The following is a 6,000-nucleotide window of genomic DNA, read 5'->3' on the forward strand; positions in this document are numbered from 1 at the left end:
AGAAACAAAGAGAGAAGGTCGTGCCCACGATGGACACGCAAACAGTACAGCTTCTTGCAGAGGACTCAAACACAGAGACCAGAGCCAGAAAAAAAAAACACACCCTCGAGTCCACAAATGCCAAAAAGCCATGAATGCACAGCAGTCCCAGCAGGGGTAATTACAGACTTATCCTTTACAGATGAAAAAGGTGACCCTGCTCAGTCTCTTCGTACTACTGCGCTTATGCAGTCGAGCCCCTTGCAATGCGTGCTGAAGCTCTTTGTGAATCCTCTGGACAGTGACACAAATGGCTTGATATATCTAGAGATTAAAATGTAACCCCAAAAAAAGGAACCGTACCCCATGATTTCCCAAAAACAAATTAGCCAGCAACCCCTCCTAAGCATTCCTCTTCTAAGTGAATTCCAAGCTCTTAAAATCTAGAAGGCTGCAAGGTCTAAAGACTCAACAGCCAGCAAAACCACAGGCAAAAGCTGCAGAAATATAACAAACTGTCCCTAACCCTGAACAAGATTACACCTTACATGCCTACTGCTGCTGGTTTCAGATACATGCTTACACAGGGAGCTTTGACAATACCTTTCTCCTAAACCCTGCTCCCTCACTTTGCCACCAAGGTTGTAACTTTGATAATATTTGACATACAGGCAAAGACTTACAGTAAGCCCCGTAATCCTGCAAAAATCCTGAGGGACCCAGAACCACTAAGCAAACACACAAACTAACATTATTGTCCTATCCATGAACATGCCATAACAATGACTCACCTGAGAAAGAACTGCATGCAATAAAGGCACCTAGTACTATATCAGTTGCTTTACTCTACCAGATCCTACTAGTTGCTACCTTAAAAAGATGTGCGTACCGCTCTCTACTTGGAAACGTATCAGTCCGTAGACTCTGACCCACCTAAAGAGCCCTGCAACTGACTGAAGGAAAAACAAAGCACTTACCCCAAAGAGCAGCCCAGGCAGATGGAGCTCTCTGATGGCATACCTGGGGCTCATATACCGTTTGGCCGCGCCCAGCACCCAAGCCCAATCACCTGGGAAAGGGAAGGGGCAAAGCACAAGAAAGAGAGCAGAGAAGAAAAAAAAAAAAAAAAAAAACAGGCAAACAGCATGGTGTCAGTGCCTAGCTATTCAGAAAGAGGCAGACCGCTGCCAGACTGCCAGAGAACAATCCTACAATACTGAGAGCACAAGTGATAAAGTGAAAAGTAAATGTCTGACGTACATAAACATAGCTCTCCTGGTAAGTTGATCACGCCTTGATTTTTACAATTATGAGCTCTAACTCACAACATGCCGTAATATTTCTGAGGCTGCACTGGCTTTATGCTGCAAGGTTTTGTTGAGGGGAGCTGCAGGGGCGCCCTCTGTGAGCATAGCCCAGCAGCTGCCCCATGTCAGCTCAGAGCCAGCTCCAGCTGGCTTCACAAGGGACCCACCACTGGCCAGAGCTAGGCCATGAACGACTTTGGTTGGGTTTCTGGGACAGTGTGTTTTTTGCCCCCTTCTTAGGGCAAGAAAAACACTGCATTGCCGCAGTTGGGAAAGAGGAGTGAGCAACCAAGAGAGAATGAATCCTGCAGCCACCCATGTCAGTGAAGAAGGAGTGGCAGAAACAAAACATCCTGGACTGACCACAGCCTCCATTCCTTTTTCCCCCTGTGCTGCTTGCGGGGAGGAGGTAGAAGCAGGTGCATGACAGGAAGGTGGTTTTAGGATGCTTTTAGTTCTCACTGCTTGTCTGGTAGTAATTGGCAATAAATTAATCTTTCCGATGATTATTTTGTCCATGATGGTAATTGAAGAGCAACCTCCCCTTCCTTGCCTCAACCCATGAGCTTGACATCGTATTTTCTCCCCCCTGTTGTGGAGGGGGAGTGAGAGAACGGCTGTGTGGTGCTTGGCTACCTGTTGGTGTTAAACCACGACAGCATCATATATAGTCACTGCTAAGTAACAATCAAGGAAAAAAATTAGAATAAATCAGATTTGCAGGAAGAGATTGGAACACACCACTTCTCCTCACTGCATAAATGCACCTTTTGCCTTGATCTTGAATGCTGCAGGCAACCCTGCTCTAGTCCACCAAACAGGTTCCAGAAGAAATGGAAAAAACACGGGGAGATACAAACAGCACAGAACAGCCTTCATTTAAGTAACGAAAATGTAAACTAGGATTCTTGCACTTGAGGAAGTCCTAATTGAAGGTACACATGATTCAGGTGTATAAAACTGAGTGCCAGGGAGAAAGTAAACAGAAGTTAATGGTTTGTTGTCTCTCGTTTAAATAAAATAAAATAAAATAAAATAAAAAATAGAGAACATCACATTAAGCTCACAAGTTTTAAAAACCTTCTTAAATATACCTGGAAAAACAATTTTGCTGTGGAACTCTGCCACATGAGGTGCAGTTACTGAAGCTTAAATGAGCTCAAAAACTGACCAAATCCAGGTGCAAAAGATGTCTGTCTCAGGTGATTATACCCAAATCTGTAGCAAGTGGGAGACTAATGAAAGAGGATCGGTAAATAGTTCCCTTTTCTTACATACCTCTGAAAGCACCTGGCACAGGTTGCCTCAGTAATAATATTTGTAACATTGGAATGGACTGCCCAGGGAAGTAGAGCCCCCGTCCCTCAAGGTTATTTAGGAGATGTGTGGATGTGGCACTAAGGGACATGGTTTAGTGATGGGACTCAGTAGGCCAGGCAGATGGTTGGGCTTGATGATCTTACAGGCCTTCTCCAACCTAGACCATTTTATGATTATAAAATAAAATCAAATCATTAATGTCAGTTAAAACAAACACTAATGCCAAGAATTGCAGCTCCTCCATCAACAAGAACGCTTGGCAGCATTAAATACCACCATCAGTGCTTTCAGATTCCTCCTCTGCCCCTTCCCAGCCTCAAACGCAAAAGAAAAGGCAAATGGCACAAGGCAAACTGCAGCCTAATGGCTACACAAAATACACTTTCCCCAAAATAAAGCAGAACACAAACTTACTACACTCTTATCAGAAAAGCACCCACGTTAAGAAAAAAAATAAATCTTCATTCTGACCAACCTGATATTATTTACACAATCTTCATGAGCTTCAGAGAGAGTTTTGATGTGCTTTGAAGATATTGGGTCAAAAAGCAGCACTTCAGTCTGTTCACAAGCAACAGTCAACACAGACCTGAAGAGAAGCAGAGCAAAACAGAAACATTTGCCTTTGGTAAAAGAACACAACACTTGTGCACGCTCAACTAATCTTCAATCCCTTCATTCATAGAAACACAGCTTTGTAATTATTTAGCTTGGCTTTCTCTTCACATTGCACAGAACCTACAACAGTGTTGTAAGTGACTGCTCTCAGACATCACATTACTAACCAAAAGAAAAGTGAGTTCTCTGACGAAAGGTGTTTTCTGAATGCGGTAGTATTGTTACCATCAACAGAAGTGATAGTCAAGGACATCAAAAGCAAGGCACTGGCACCAGTCTAACTTTGGTGTTAGCAGAGACTCGGCTGGGAGAGCAGAGAGGCTGTTATCCATGTTGTCAAATTAATCTTAAAAAAACAGCCATTGAATCAGGCTGCCGTTACTAAAATAAGGACATTCAAAAGTCTGGAGCAAGACTTACTATCTTGTTGTATCAACTAATTCATTTTCTGGGAACAGGACAACTGTTATGAACTGCAATATGAGGGACTTACTTTACTCAGTCTAAAACAAACAAAAAGAAATCCTTTTCTTCTGCATATAAGACCTCCATTTATCCACCCACAGCTTGTCATGGAGATGAAAATCAAAGACCTTTTCCACATTACGCATTATTTATGAATGAGATCAGAAAAGTTTGCAGTAAGTTCAGAGGCCCCATATAGGCACTGAAAACATCACCTGATTTCAATTTTGGCAGGTTGTCTAGTTTTCCATTAGCCTGTTCTAAGTTATCGATATTTATTTCTGTCGTATACATGGAAAGTCTGATTTTAAATACGGTAACACCACAGCAACAGTGAAGTTTGTCTTGAAAATTAATGAGCTAAATTAGTGAAGGCGACCTCCACAAAAGCTGTGATGTTCCCCCAGCTCAGCAACAACTCCGACCAGTTACAGGAAGGGGGCAGAGTACCCCAGCAGTCCATGGCCAGCAAAGCAAGAGCCTGAACAGCAGCACCCCATGGGGAGGCCAGATCTAGCTGAAACTGCACGGCCAGTCCACAGGGTCAGATCCTTGCCCACCTCCTGGAGTAGTATTTTGAGGAGCCAGAATCCAACAGCACGTGCAAGCAACGGGAGCACAGCACAGCTCACCACAGTTGGCTCTGCTGAGGGAGGCTAAAAAGGAATCAGAAGTCACCAAGGCACAGAGGTGTTCTGGTCAGCACAGGTCAGAGCAGGTCTGCAACGAACCGTCTGACAATTAGGCAAGCGTAAACAAGGCTTAGGCTGCTTCACCTGATATTAAGGTAACTGAGGTCCAGCGCCAGTTTATGCCCAACACCACTTGTGGCACACTGGGACAGGGAAGATGTCCCTGCGTAACCACACCCTTTTGGCTGGATTTGGCTTTGGACAAGAAAGATCTCTGCTTTAGCTACAGGGCAGCCTCTCAAGCACCAGATACAGGGGGCAAGAAGAATGCAGAATTGCACCTTGTGCCAGAGTCCTGCACAAATAACCTTAAATCGTAGTGCAGTTGTACAACTACCGCAGGTGAAACTGCTGACACTGCTATAGGAAACCTCTGTGTGGGTATTTTTCATATCACATCGCCGTGGCTAAGCCAGAACTTTCTCAGCTAACTGCTTTACCCTGCAGAGAGGTGATGGTAGAACCTCGCATTGTGGGAAGTCTGCGCACAACCTGCTGAGGATCTACAGAAGACGTTGGCTTCCATCAAGACAGTCTCTCAGGACTAGTTTTGATAATTGTGGGAGCTTAACTTTACCTTCTCAGAGTAACAGAGGGGTCGATAAGGAGGCAAATTGTGGCACTACAGCGCCATCATGGCAAAACTGCCGCGAGGTCAGGTGCTCAAGGGAACCGGAACGCGGCTCCAATTAAAACTGGCTGAGCACAGAAGAAGGGACTGGCTATCGCCGGTGAGGCGGATTTCTCATAGGTGAGTCTGCACACCGAGGACGCCACCGAGGTCACCGTGTGAGGTGATCTCAGTCCCTCTCCATGCCAAGGAAACGCAGCGTGAAAGCCCCCCGCCAGGCGGGATCCCGCAGAGCTCCTGGGATGGGCCGGCTCCCCCCAGCCGGACCCCGAGGCCTTTGCCCCTTCCTGCAGCAGCTGCCCCGGCTCTGCCCCCCCGCCCCGCAGGCGCCGGCGCGGCCCCTACCCGTCGGGCGAGTACTCGAGGTTGAAGACGGCGCCGTGCGTGCGGGTGCTGAGGTACACGGAGTCTGCGGGCTGGATGGAGCCGTACAGCGCCGTCATGGCGCGGAAGCTGTCCCGCGCCGGGTCCACGGCGGCGCTGCGGCCCAGGCAGCGCCCGCGCAGCCACCCGAACAGCCCGGGGCCGGGGCCGGCCGCCGGCGGCTCCATGGCGCCCAGCGGCGGTGGCGGGGGGGGGGGGGCCGGGCCCGGAGGGGGCCGCGGCGCTGCGGGGCGGCTCCGGCTCCGCGCTCATCCCGCGCCGCGCCGCGCCCGCCGCCCCCCGCCCCGCCCCGCGCCTGCGCCGCGCCCCCTCCCCGCGTGACGCGCGCCCCCCAGTGACGAGGCCGGGAGGCGGGGCGGGGGCCGGGCGCGCTCATGTTGTCGGGGCCGCGCGGCCGCGGCCCAGCGCGTGGAACTCGGCGTTGGGGCGCAGCGCCAGGCAGTGCGCCAGCCGGTTGGCCATGGCGAAGAAGGCGGCGACGGCGCCGATGTCCCAGGCGTCCTCGCGGTCGAAGCCGTGCGCCGCCAGCCTGGCGAAGCGCTGCTCCGTGATGCTGTCGGCTCGGCAGACGGCGAGCGCCAACTCCAGCATCGCCCGCTCGCGG

At 49.5% G+C, this 6,000-nt stretch overlaps 1 protein-coding gene across 5 annotated transcripts in view; it reads right to left on the bottom strand.

Annotated features, from left to right (window-relative positions):
- The window catches only part of LOC311208161 (adenylate cyclase type 10-like), a 29,850-nt gene extending 24,230 nt beyond the window's left edge, over positions 1-5,620 (bottom strand). For 3 of the 5 annotated variants that reach the window (XM_084284660.1, XM_084284659.1, XM_084284657.1), the window contains exons 1-3: positions 5,358-5,620; positions 3,082-3,195; positions 957-1,048 (exon numbers count right to left, since the gene is read on the bottom strand). The gene's annotated coding sequence lies outside the window, so the exon portion shown is untranslated. The remainder of the gene's footprint in view (positions 1-956; positions 1,049-3,081; positions 3,196-5,357) is intronic. The other 2 variants (XM_084284661.1, XM_084284658.1) reach the window with 1 other exon arrangement.
- Between the last annotated feature and the right edge of the window lie 380 nt (positions 5,621-6,000).

The sequence above is a fragment of the Netta rufina genome, assembly GCF_964035555.1.
Source record: "Netta rufina genome assembly, chromosome: 3".
In the NCBI taxonomy this organism is placed as follows: Eukaryota; Metazoa; Chordata; class Aves; order Anseriformes; family Anatidae; genus Netta; species Netta rufina.